Source organism: Mustela lutreola, chromosome 11 (assembly GCF_030435805.1).
Source record: "Mustela lutreola isolate mMusLut2 chromosome 11, mMusLut2.pri, whole genome shotgun sequence".
Taxonomy (NCBI): Eukaryota; Metazoa; Chordata; class Mammalia; order Carnivora; family Mustelidae; genus Mustela; species Mustela lutreola.
Genome location: NC_081300.1, coordinates 8,577,661 through 8,590,292, shown reverse-complemented (window position 1 = coordinate 8,590,292; position 12,632 = coordinate 8,577,661). Strand labels below are relative to the sequence as shown.

At 34.5% G+C, this 12,632-nt stretch overlaps 1 protein-coding gene across 12 annotated transcripts in view; it reads left to right on the top strand.

The window, feature by feature from the left end:
- The window catches only part of CCDC102B (coiled-coil domain containing 102B), a 320,660-nt gene that overhangs the window by 167,032 nt on the left and 140,996 nt on the right, over positions 1-12,632 (top strand). The gene's annotated exons all lie outside the window — the stretch shown is intronic.

Here is a 12,632-nt window from a genome sequence, read left to right as displayed (position 1 = left end):
ATTTTAACTCTTGTGAGTCAAGGTTTCTATTAAACTAAGTCTCTTAATTCTATTTGCAGAATGACTGATTTTATTTTTTCCCACTGCTGATTTTTGGAGGCTGCATGGAGAGATAGGGATTTAGCATGTGGTCATGCTCTAAACTGCATGATTCCAAGAGACAGTATTGTTTGACCATGGGTGGTCATATATTATAGCATTGATTACAGAAAATAACTAAGAAACTTATTGTTTGAATATTGGAAAACAGGCATCTAAATAACTCATAGGCCAAAGAAAGATATTTAACAGAATATAAGACTGAAAGATAAAAGCCCTGAAATCTTGAGGGATGCTGCAAAATTCAGGGATATTTATAACATCAAGGACTATATTAGGAAACAGTTATGTCTACCATGGGATGGTGACTCTCAGATCTCAATTACAGGGAATGTAATTAACCCAGAACTCCAGCTGCTGTACTCTGAAATCAGGCAGTTAAGATCCCACTTCCCACAGACTACTCAGGCAGAGGGCAGTCTCCTTGTTTTTGGGAGATGTGACCTCCTCACTAGTGACTTTGACTTAACAGTTCCTCCATGGCCTCACCTGATTCTCCTTGGACCACGCTGACATCTAAGATGATTTCATCCAACCTTCCTTCCTCTCCTCCCACCTCCATATCTAAGTCAGTACTAATTGCAGTCCAGCTGCCCCTGACTCTCCGGCTCCCCTCTCATTTTCTCTCATACTAATTCCTCCCAATAAAGTCATTGCTTTTTTTTTTTTTTTTTAATTATTTATTTATTTATTTATTTGACAGAGAGAAATCACAAGTAGGCAGAGAGACAGGCAGAGAGAGAGAGAGAGAAGCAGGCTCCCTGCGGAGCAGAGAGCCCTATGCGGGACTCGATCCCAGGACCCTGAGATCATGACCTGAGCCGAAGGCAGTGGCTTAACCCACTGAGCCACCCAGGCGCCCCAAAGTCATTGCTTTTTTTAATCCCTTTGTATAGCTTCTTCTTGGGGAGTACCTAGGGTAACAAAATAACAATGACCAAAAAAATTAACAAGCTAATTTCTAGCACAAAAAATAAAAATGGGCATGGAAAGATGGTATTAGGAATTAATAATATATTTAGAAAGTGTAATAGAGTTAGTAAACAAAGCCAGAAGTTGGTTCTTCAAAGAAAGAAAAAAGAAATTAAAATGAAATTTAAGTAAAATTAATCAAGAGCTTTAATTAGAAAAAAATAGTAACTAAAAAAGGACACAGCTTTAGGTAGAGCAGAGATTCACAAAGAAAAGGAAACACTAGGAAGGCATGATGCTAAAAAGAATAAAATCTTACAAGAAATAAGTTATTGACCAGAAAATTACAGCTTTACCCAGTATGACTCATACAAATAGAATGCCTAAATGGATTTATAACATCATATAAAGGAAATTAAAAATTAATAAATTAAGACTCTTCCTACAATAAAACTCCAGTATCAGGACATTCTATGGTAAGTTCTACCATTCAAAGTAAATCATTCCAATTTTATAGAACATATTCCAGGAGTAAAAAGGGGAAAAACTTTCCAGCTGTATCTACTGTGTGAGTTTAATGTTAATATTGCATCTAGACAGGAATAATACAAGAAAGGAAAATGACAATCATTCCCACACATAAATATAGTGGCAAAAATATTAACCAAACAGAGCAGTCTTAATCTGATAATGAATGATAACAATTTGGTTTGTCACAGGAATGAAGGGTATATTTTAACATTAGATCATCTATTCTATAAATCAGCACATTAAACATTCTAAAAGAAAAAATTATGTGGTTATATCAAAATTCCCATAAAAATAGTTACTACAACTTATTTCATGATTTTATGGAAAAGCATTTTAGCACACTGGGAATAAAAGTGCATATTTACATCTTGATAGAATAGGAAAATTTTAGAGCAAATACTTAATGATGGAATATCATCTTTATTTTTTTAGGGAGAGAGGAAGGGAGTTTGAGTGTTTTGGGGGTCTGCGTGGGGAGGGGTAGAGGGAATCTTAGGCAGGCTCCTGCCCACCATGGAGCCAGTGCGGGGCTCAGTCTCACGACCCTGAGATCATGACCTGAACTGAAATCAAGAGTTGAACACTTAACCCACTGAGCCATCCAGGCATACCCTGATATCACTTTCTTTTTTTTTTTTTTTAAGAGTTTATTTACTTCACAGATAGAGATCACAAGTAGGCAGAGAGGCAGGCAGAGAGAGAGAGGGAAGCAGGCTCCTCACTGAGCAGAGAGCCCCATGCGGGGCTCGATCCCAGGATCCCGGGATCATGACCTGAGCTGAAGGCAGAGGCTTTAACCCACTGAGCTACCCAGATGCCCCAATGATATCACTTTCTTAATTTAAGATTCTCCTCCAGATGCCAGACAGTTCAACAAAAGAAGAAAAGTTAATAAAATTATAAGAATTGGAAAGATACAAAATTATAATTAATTATCACAGATGATATAATTACCTATTTAGAAAATACAAAGTAGTCTACAAAACATAATTCATGAGAGTTTAAAGATATTGCTGGGTATAAAATCAATTAAGTATATATACACCAACAAAAGTTTATATACATAATATTTGTATATAATAAGTAATAAATAGAGCAGTATTTGTGCAATGATTGATAGACTAATCGAATAAGAGACTGAATCAGAGCCACACACATATGGACAGTTGATCTGTCAACAGATTTGTCATTGCATGCCGTTAATGAATGGAGGAGTCAGTAAAAAGTGCTGGCTTCAGATTAAGGATGAATGGGGAATTAACTTGCCTCATTATAAAATTAATCTTTTAAATGAACACTCTAATTTTAATGTGAAAAAAAGATGGTGTAATTCTGGCTTGATCAATAAGACTAATTTTTATTCTCCACTGTTGTTTTTTTTTTTTTTTAAGAATTCATCAATGTATCTCTTTTGTCAAATTTCCCCCCAAGTCAGATATTAAAAAGCAGCAAGCATCTTTAAAACATGAATGTGTTACACCAAGTCATTCTTGATGGAAAGTGGTCGTGTAGGGGCGCTTGGAGAAACCCGACACGGTTTCATTTTTCCATCGTACTTTTCTACCGTTTTCTCCTGTAAATTATATATACACCTTTTTCCCCTTCATAGCTCAATGTTAATAATTAAAGTTAACTTTCTCTTTTATCTGAACTATCAGAGTACATGCAATTAGTCAGTATATGTTCTAGGTAAAATGATACTAGAACTATCAAAATCTCTGAGAAGACCTGTTGGCAATTTTTTTTAGGGAGAGAGAACAAGAGCTGGGTTGGAGAGGCAGAGGGGGAAGGAGAGGGGGAATCTCAAGCAGGCTTCACGCTCAGCATGGAGCCCAGTGGAGGGTCCAGTCTTACCACCCCGAGATCATGACCTCAGCCAAAACCAAGAATTGGAGACGCAACTGACTGCACCACTCAGGCGCCCTGTTTATCTACATTTACTTTTAGGAGAGATTTTGAAGATAAAGTCTACCTTTCATAGCTTGCTTAATTTCATCTTTCTTATAATGTATTTATTTTCCTAATGCAGATCTTGCTAAGGATTGTGTGTTTACATAGTTTTCTTAGTAATAGAGCCCACATGAGGATGCAGTTAACCCATGGCAAAATTAAGTCTCATTAAACACCTTATATAAACCTCTGGTTCCTGTTCTTACTGGAACAAGATCCACATTTTAAACCCTCTGCTGTGTTTCACATCTCAGGTTCTGTAAATCATGCTTCTGTAAAGTTCATGCCTGATCAAGTTTGTAAGAAATCCACTGCAGCGGAGAAAGCTTGGCAGGAGAGTGGCAGAAAAGCATCTTTTCACTATTTTGTTTTTAGATTATGCCTTTTCTCTGGTTTTTCTGGGACATTCTCATAAAACAATTTTCTGTGTTTAACATAACAACGTGTGATTATTCATATTTTTAAATCTTAACAGCTACTAGGTTATTCAAGGGGATTATTACATCATTTTTCAATGATTCTACAGTGAAATGGAGAAAATATTTGTGTGTGAAATTCTATAACACCAGTAAGAATTTTTTAGACTGCCTGGCTGTTGCAAAATTAGGGGTCCAAAATACCCATTTAGAGTTTTTACTTGTGAAATCCTTAAGCTTTCTCTGCCAGAGTATAAGTAAAGTCTTTATACATGTATCTTCCTTGTCATTTTAACATATATTGACTTATTTATACATAGATACTGTGTTCTTGTGTAAATAGCTTACATTGCTTTTGATTCATGTTCAATCAGGATATATATTTTTGCCTCCTTTTTTATTGAACTATAATTAACTTATATTGTCTTAGGGTCAGATGTACAATATAATGATTCAGCAATTATATACATTACCCCATGCTCATCACAGTCGTGTACTCTTAATCCCCTTTATCTGTTTCACCCCTCCCCCACCAACCTCCCCTCTGGCAACCACCAGTTTATTTTCTATATTTAAGAATCTATATTTTTTGGTCTCTTTTTCCTTTGTTATTTCATTTGATCTGTTTCTCAAATTCCACACATGAGTGAAATCACATGATATTTCTCTTTCTTTGAGTGACTTGTTTTACTCAGCATGATACCATCTAGCTCAATCCATATTGTTGTAAATTCACTGTTATGGCTGAGTAATATTCCAGTAGGGGGGTGTATACCACATCTTCTCTATCTATTCATCTATTGATGGACATTTCGGTTGCTATTGTATTTTAATTATGTAAATAATCTTCCAATATACATAGGCATGCATATATCTTTTCAAATTAGTATTTTCTTTTCTTTTTTTTTTTTTAAAGATTTTGTTTATTTGACAGAGATTACAAGAAGGCAGTGAGGCAGGCAGAGAGAGGGGGAAGCAGAATCAATGCTGAACAGAGAACCCGATGCGGGGCTCGATCCCAGGACTCTGGGATCATGACCAGAGGCTTTAACCCATTGAGCCAACCAGGCCCCCTCAAATTAGGATTTTCATTTCCTTAGGGTAAATACCCAGTGGTGGAATTACTGGGTAATATGGTAATTCTATTTTTAATTTCTTGAGGAGTCTCCTTAGTGTTTTCCAGTGTCTTCACCAGTTTGCATTCTAACCAGTAGTACATGAAGGTTCCTTTCCCTCTGGCTATCCTCCTTAAAAAAAATAAATAAATAAAGTTTATTTGTACTTCACTAAAATTTATAACTTTTGCTATAAAGACACTATTAAGATAATTAAAACACAAGTCAAAGATTAGTAAGACATATGTGTAAAACAGGGGTACCTGGGTGGCTCAGTGGGTTAAAGCCTCTGCTTTCAGCTCAGGTCATGATCTCAGGGTCCTGGGATCGAGCCCCGCATCAGGCTCTCTGCTCAGTGAGGGGCCTGCTTCCCTCTCTCTCTCTGCCTGCCTCTCTGCCTACTTGTGATCTCTCTCTGTCAAAAAAAACAACAAAAAAGACATATTTGTAAAACATACCTGGCAAAGAATGAATGTCCAAAATATGAAAAGGTCCCTTTTTAAAAAAATTTTTATTCAGTTTTATTTTTTGAAGAAGTTTTAGGGTTACCACAAAATTGAGGGTAAAATAATAGAGATTTATACCTCCTACCCCAGCCATGCATAGCCTCCCCCATTATCAAATCTATCACAGAGTGGCACATTGTAACAACTGATGAACTACACTGTCATGGCATTATCACCCAAAGTCCATATTTACATTAAGGTTCAGTATTGATGTTATACATTATATGGATTTGAACAATTATATAAGGCATCTATCATTACAGTATCATATACAATATTTTCACTGCCCGAACAAGCTCTGTGCTCCATCTGCTTATTCTTCCCTATCTCTAGCCTCTCCTTTTACCCCCTACAACTTCTAATATTTTTATAGCCTCTCCTTTTACCCCCTACAACACTAATATTTTTCAGTGTCTCCAATTTTTCTTTTTCCAGAATGCCATTTGGTTGGAATCCTACAGTATGAAGCCTCTTCAAATTGGCTTTGTAGTAATACACATTTAAGATTCCTTCACACCTTTTTATGGTTTGATTGCTCATTTCTTTTGAGGGCTTTATTATATTCCCTTGTCTGGACATCCTTCAGTTTATCCCTTCACCTACTGAACGACACCTTGGTTGCTTCAAGTTTTGGCAATTATAAATAAAGCTGCAATAGACAACCTAATATGGATTTTTAGGCTTACTTATATATTGTTATTTTATTTTTTTTTTATTTCTTGTGCAGCTTTCTGTTTGGTCATAGTTTTTAGTTCCATTGGGCAAATACCAAGGTGCATGATCACTAGATAGTATGATAAGAATATGCTTAGTTTTGTAAGAAGCCACAAAACTCTCTTTCAAAGTGGCCATGTTCTTCTGCATTCCCACCAGCCATGCAAGAGTGTTCCTGTAGCTCCAGAGTCTCGCCAGCACTTGATGGTATCAGTGTTCTGGATTTTCACCATTCTAGTAGGTGTGTAGGGCCATCCCGTTGTTTTAATATGCATTTTCCTGATTATGTATGATGTGAAACATCTTTTCATATGTTATTTTACATCTGTATATCTTCTTAGTAAGATGTCTGTTATCTGTAGATCTTGGGCACGTTTTCAAATGGGTTTTTTTCTGTTGTTGAATTTAAAGAATTCTTTGTGTACTTTGGATAAAGGTCCTTTGTCAGATATGTTTTTTGCAAATATTTTCTTTCAGTCTTGGGCTTATCTTGACACTGTTTTTCACAGAGCAGACATTTTTAATTTTCATGATCTAGTTTATCAACTATTTCTTTCATGAATCATGCCTTTGGCTATGTATCTAAAAAGCCATCACCAAATCCATGGTCATCTAAATTTCCTTCTGTGCTATATATTTTCTGAGAAGTTCTGTAGTTTTGTGTTTTACATCTGATTTGTGATCCATTTTGAGTTAATTTTTTAAGGGTGTATTGTCTGTATCTAGATTATTTCTTTTGCATGTGGTTCCCTCTTCTTTTATTTAACTTTAGCACACATCTTATTTCAAATTAGTTCTGGGGATGGCTCTTTACTTTTTGAAATTCTCCAAAGATTTAAAATGAAATTAAAGGTAACTAAAATACATGTGACATTGCCCCTTACTAAAATCATTTATTGTTCTCTTGACTTCTGGTAAAAGAGGGTGTGAGCTATCACTGAGCTGTATTTAACTGTGGGCAGGTGGGAAGTAGATTTTAATTTAGGAGAGAGTTTATGCAATTATTATTTGTGATTTTAAGACTTAGAGAAAGTGTTAAAAGACCCTGGGGTGGGATGACATCAGTAATATGCACACTGCATTAGGTTTGAGTTGCCAGACTTTTTAATGTGAGTCTACAGAATTGGTTTTCTTTTTAATTAGTCTCTTGGTAGAGAAAGATGAAATAAGATCAACACCCCAAAATATATCAAAAGAAAACATACTTTTGCTGTAATGGAGTACAATGGTTTCAAAATATGGTCGGTACAACTGCAAAGGGATATAGATATATTAACAGCTAATTTGTTAGCATGGTATGGGTATAATGAGCTCAGGACTGGAACCAAAGAGGAACTATAGGTGAACCATAGCTTGGACTGTTTGCCTTCCTTGAGAATTACTTTTACTCTTAAGGACTCCAGTTTCCTCATGGCAGGAAGTACAAATTTACAGGATTATTGTAAGGATAAGAAATAACATATATAGCTTTACAACAAAAATATATTGCCCTCAGTAATAATCTCATATTGCTAGGAAATAGCAGGCTTCCTGCCTTTTGCCTCTTACCTCCAAAATTACAGTTTGTAATGTGATTTTTATGGCTGACTTGTCTGAAATGAAAATTCTGAATATTTGCAAATATATTATTGGAATATCCACACGGTTTTAGGTGACTTCTCACGAGCCTGCAGAATGCTTCATAGTACATTCTGTTGTAGGTTTTCTCAGTTAACAATGTCCACTTGCAAAATGATTGTCATCTAGATAAAATATAAAAAAGTAAGATACTATTTCATCTGTCATTATTTGATTTGGCTGATGATTTTTTTCTTTTTTTTTAATTTTTAAAGATTTTATTTATTTATTTGAGAGAAAGGGAGAGAATGAGGCAATGGGGAGGGACAAAGGGAGAGGGAGAGAGAGAAGCAGACTCCCTGCTGAGCAGGAAACCTGACATGGAGCCTGATCCCAGGACTCAGATATCATGACCTGAGCAGAAGGCAGATGCTCAGCTGACTCAGCCACCCAGACGTCCCTGTATTTTTTTTTTTTTTTTAGAAAAAAAAAAGTCACATGAAATATTTGAGTTTGGAATAAATATTTCCCCTAAATAAAATAATTTCTGCCTTATAAGACTAGGCTGTAGGAAATATTTTTCATATTTTATTTAAAAAAATGGAGGCTTTCAAGATAAAGAGGATTGAGACTCAACTATAGTTCATTCTACTGGAAGTCTTCTAAGAGTAAATCTAAGAAATCCTACCAGTGTTGGGTACAATAAGCTAAATAACTGACTCTTCCAGGATGCTTTCTTAATTTTGCTTTGTGTCTCATTGTTGTAATTGAAATCTAGGAAGGCTCTTTCCTAGAGACTACCATTGTGTGCTTCTCCTTCCTCCAACAGAACTTATAGGTTATTTAAATAGCATTGTCAGGTCCAGACTGATGAACGAAATGGCATGGCTCTGGGTTCATAAACTTGCATTCTAGTTATTGTGTTGATTAAAATCTTTGATGTTCTTTCAATAGCATTAAGGAGCAATAACATTGAGTGAGATGAAAATGTTTAGAAATGATCCCATAGTTCTATCTTTGGGAATAATCGCAATATTACATTTTCCACAAGCGACTCAGATAATTCTTATGTTCACATTTACTTTCAGGAACCACTGCCTGCTTGTCTAGATTTCATATCATACTCTACCCTACACCTAATATTTCATGATAGAACTCTTGGCTTTTGTAATGTTCAAACCTATTTCCTGCTTCTTTTATTGAAACATTCTTGCCTTGAATCTGCCTCTTTGACTTCTTAAACTTCAGATTTCAGCTTGCATATTACTCCTTCAAATAACCTCTGAGTGCCTCATTTATTTCAGGCTTTTCTTACAGCACTCAGGGAATTCATCCCTCATATGAGTTTAAGCCCAATTTATACCTATATTTGTATTTTGTCAATAGACTATTTGGTGCCTCTTATGTAAGAGATACTAAATAGTTTTTGTTAAACACTTGAATAGTTGTTTGGGTGTTTACATATTTTTATCAATGTTTATTTTGTTAATACTTTATTTATTTGACACAGAGAAAGAAAGAGAGAGCACAGGCAAAGGGAGAGGGAGAAGCAGTCTCCCCACTGAGCAGGAAGCCCAATGCAGGACTTGATCTCAGGACCCTGAGATCATGACCTGAGCCAAAGGCAGACTTAATCGATCGAGCCACCCAGGTACCCCTATTCTCAATGTTTAATATGAATAACATTGGAATCATTAAATAAAAAAATATATATTTTACCAATTACTCCTTAGAGAATATATTTTCACATTAAAAATTCTAGAAAACATTTTTTCAATAACTCCCATATTCCCTGAAATTTATTTAACAATAATACCCACTATTAGTGAAAATTCATGGTATGAATGAAAATAGAATAGAATATATAGAATAAAATAGAATGAAAAATTTTAGGATTTTTTTTCTTGATTACTAAAAGCAAATAAATGGAATTCTATTTCAATTTGATTGTGATTATTAGAATTGCTTACAATAAATTCTGAAAGCTTAAAATAGTACCTGATTTTTCCTTTCTTTTTATCTTGCATTCAGTTGAATGTCTTTTAAGATTTATTTATTTTGGAGAGAGAGAGAGAGCACAAGCCAGGAGGAAGTTCAGAGGGAGAGAGCATATGGAGCAGACTCCCCACTGAGGGCAAAGCCCAAGGTGGGCTAGATCTCACAGCCCTGAATCATGACTTGAGCCAGAATCAAGGAAATCAGGAGTCTGAGGCTTAACTGAGTGAGCCACCCAGGCTCCCCTCAGTTGAATGGGTTTTTTAATGTTAATAGATTTTCATATGATTCTTAGAAAAGAATAACATATAAGAAAAAATTATATAAAATGAAAACAGAAATAAAACTGTTTATAGTATTTATGATGTTCCAATTTCTACATAACCTTTACTTTTTTTGCTGTGTGTTGTATACATAAATTTATGAAATAATTGCTCTGTCAATAACTTGCAAATAGTAAATAATCAGATATCATTATTTAAGATTTGTAGTTACAACTTATAAAATCATTCCTTCCTTTAATTATTATTTTTAAATATTTTGAGTTTATTCATTCAAACCGTCTGTTACTTATATAAAATCTGAGTTCTACCTGTAATCTGTTATCAGGTACGAAATTGACTTAGGAATTTTATTTTAAATGCCTATAGTTTCACAAAGCCTTGACATGACATATTTGTCCTTGGCCAGAAATACATATGTTTTCCTAAAATTAATTTTTCATCACCAAGTTAATGACTTTTTGTGATAGCTTTATTATTTTCATTCTGATAAGTGATGTGATGATATCAAAAAGTTTAAGCATTATTCTTAATAATTAAAAAAATGACATGTTGGTAATTGGATTTTGAAATACTGTTTTCACCTCGTATTCCCAAATAGATCCCCTACATGTTAAACCACATCATCTAAAATTGATCCCTGGGGTGCCTGGCTAGTTCAGTGGGTTGTGTGTCCAACTTGATTTCAGCTCAGGTCATGATCTCTCCGGGTCCTGGGATCAAGCTGGTATCAGACTCGTCACTCAGCAGAGATCCAATCTCTCTCCCTCTGCCCCTCCTCCCCAACTTGAATGTACAGGCTCACGCTCTCTCTCTCAAATCAATCTTTTAAAATAAAATAAAATAAAATTTGATCCCTTAGTTTATTGTATATAATTGATAAACAAGGTCTAGTCCCAAGAATGTAATTTTTGTTTCCTGCCTTTTAGAAGCCAGAGCTTCTCTTAGATTTGGGAACAGAACATTTTCTACAATAATGGTTCAATTTTATATACATGAAAAAGCAGACTTTGGAGATTTTTTTAACCGAATCCATTTCCAAAGATATTTTGAAGCCTAACATTTTTCTTTTTTTTTTTTTTTAAAGTATGACATTTTTAAGTTGATTTTGATTAAGTTGACTTGTCTTTTAGAATTTAAAATGTCATGAAAAATATTTTATAATAGTCTAATACTAATCAATACTCTTCAGTCAAACCATTTGGAACTAACAATGTAAAAATAAATAATTTCCAATTTTTATTTTAACAATGTAAAAATGCCTCCTATTTTAATCATGTTACATGGTTCAGAAAGCATTTCAAATAATTGATTTCTTTCAGTCCTTATAATTCCACAAATTCGATGAATCTGGTGTCCTTGTCTTAATTTTATTTAAAAACAGGAACAGAAAGAAGAAACATATATCAGATTCAGCCAATGAGAAAGTGACAGAACCAGGACTATGTTCCATTTGTTTTTCTATGGTGAAGAATGGCTTCACCATTAGATTTATGCCATGAAATTACTTTGACATTTGGATATACGTATGCCCAAATTTATAGAAGAAATAACTGTATAATTATTTTCCCAAATTATATTACCATAATTTCTTCTCTAAGTAGAATATTGCTATGTAAAATGTTTTGCTCTCTATTTCATTAATTTTTACTTTCCACAAACCCTGTCACATTGGGGAATAAATTGACCATATTGGGCTTTGAAGTTAACAGATTAATCTTACCCACAGAATCAGTGATAAATCAGGATTAGAATTCAGCACTCAGAATTAGATTTTAGAGCTGAAATAATTACTAATCATTTCTACTTAAAACATTCAAAACAAGAAAAAAAATCATAACAGGCAAACACAATTCAACCACATTTTAAGAATGAACAACTTTTTAACATAATAAAACTACATAAAATTAACACATTTGCTATTGCGTCTTAAAGTCTAAATTTTAAAAATGTTAAAATAAAAACTGACCAAGGGATACATTAAAATTACCCTAAATCCATTAAATCAAAACTTCTAGAGGTAGGTTCTGGTCACTGGCAACTGTAAACATTTCTCCGGGAGAATCTCATGTGCAGCCTTGGTTGGGCACCATGGGGTGAAAGCAGAGGTGAGCAGACTTTTTCTGTAAGGGGCCAGATAGTAAATAATCGAGGCTTTGCTGGTGATATAGTCTCTATCCCAACAGCTCAACTGTGCCATTGTTAGTGTGAGAACAATCATAAGCAACCAATGAATGTGGTTGCACTACAATACAGCTGTGTTTATGACTGAAATTTAAATTTTATATAATGCTAATGTGTCTGAAATAGTACTTAAAATTTTTTTTTCAAAAAGAAAACCATTATGGAATATACTAAAATAAGTGGGTCAGCTTTGGCCACCTGGCTGTGGTTGCCAACCTCTCTTCCCTAGAAATCCAATTAACCACTTATTCTGTGTGTTTGACTTTATTTTACACTACTCTAATTGTGGAATTTATACTATTCTGTTACATTCATTTTTCTTTGTTCTCCATGACCAGCATAATATGTGGAACTTGAAAGGTATAGGAAATA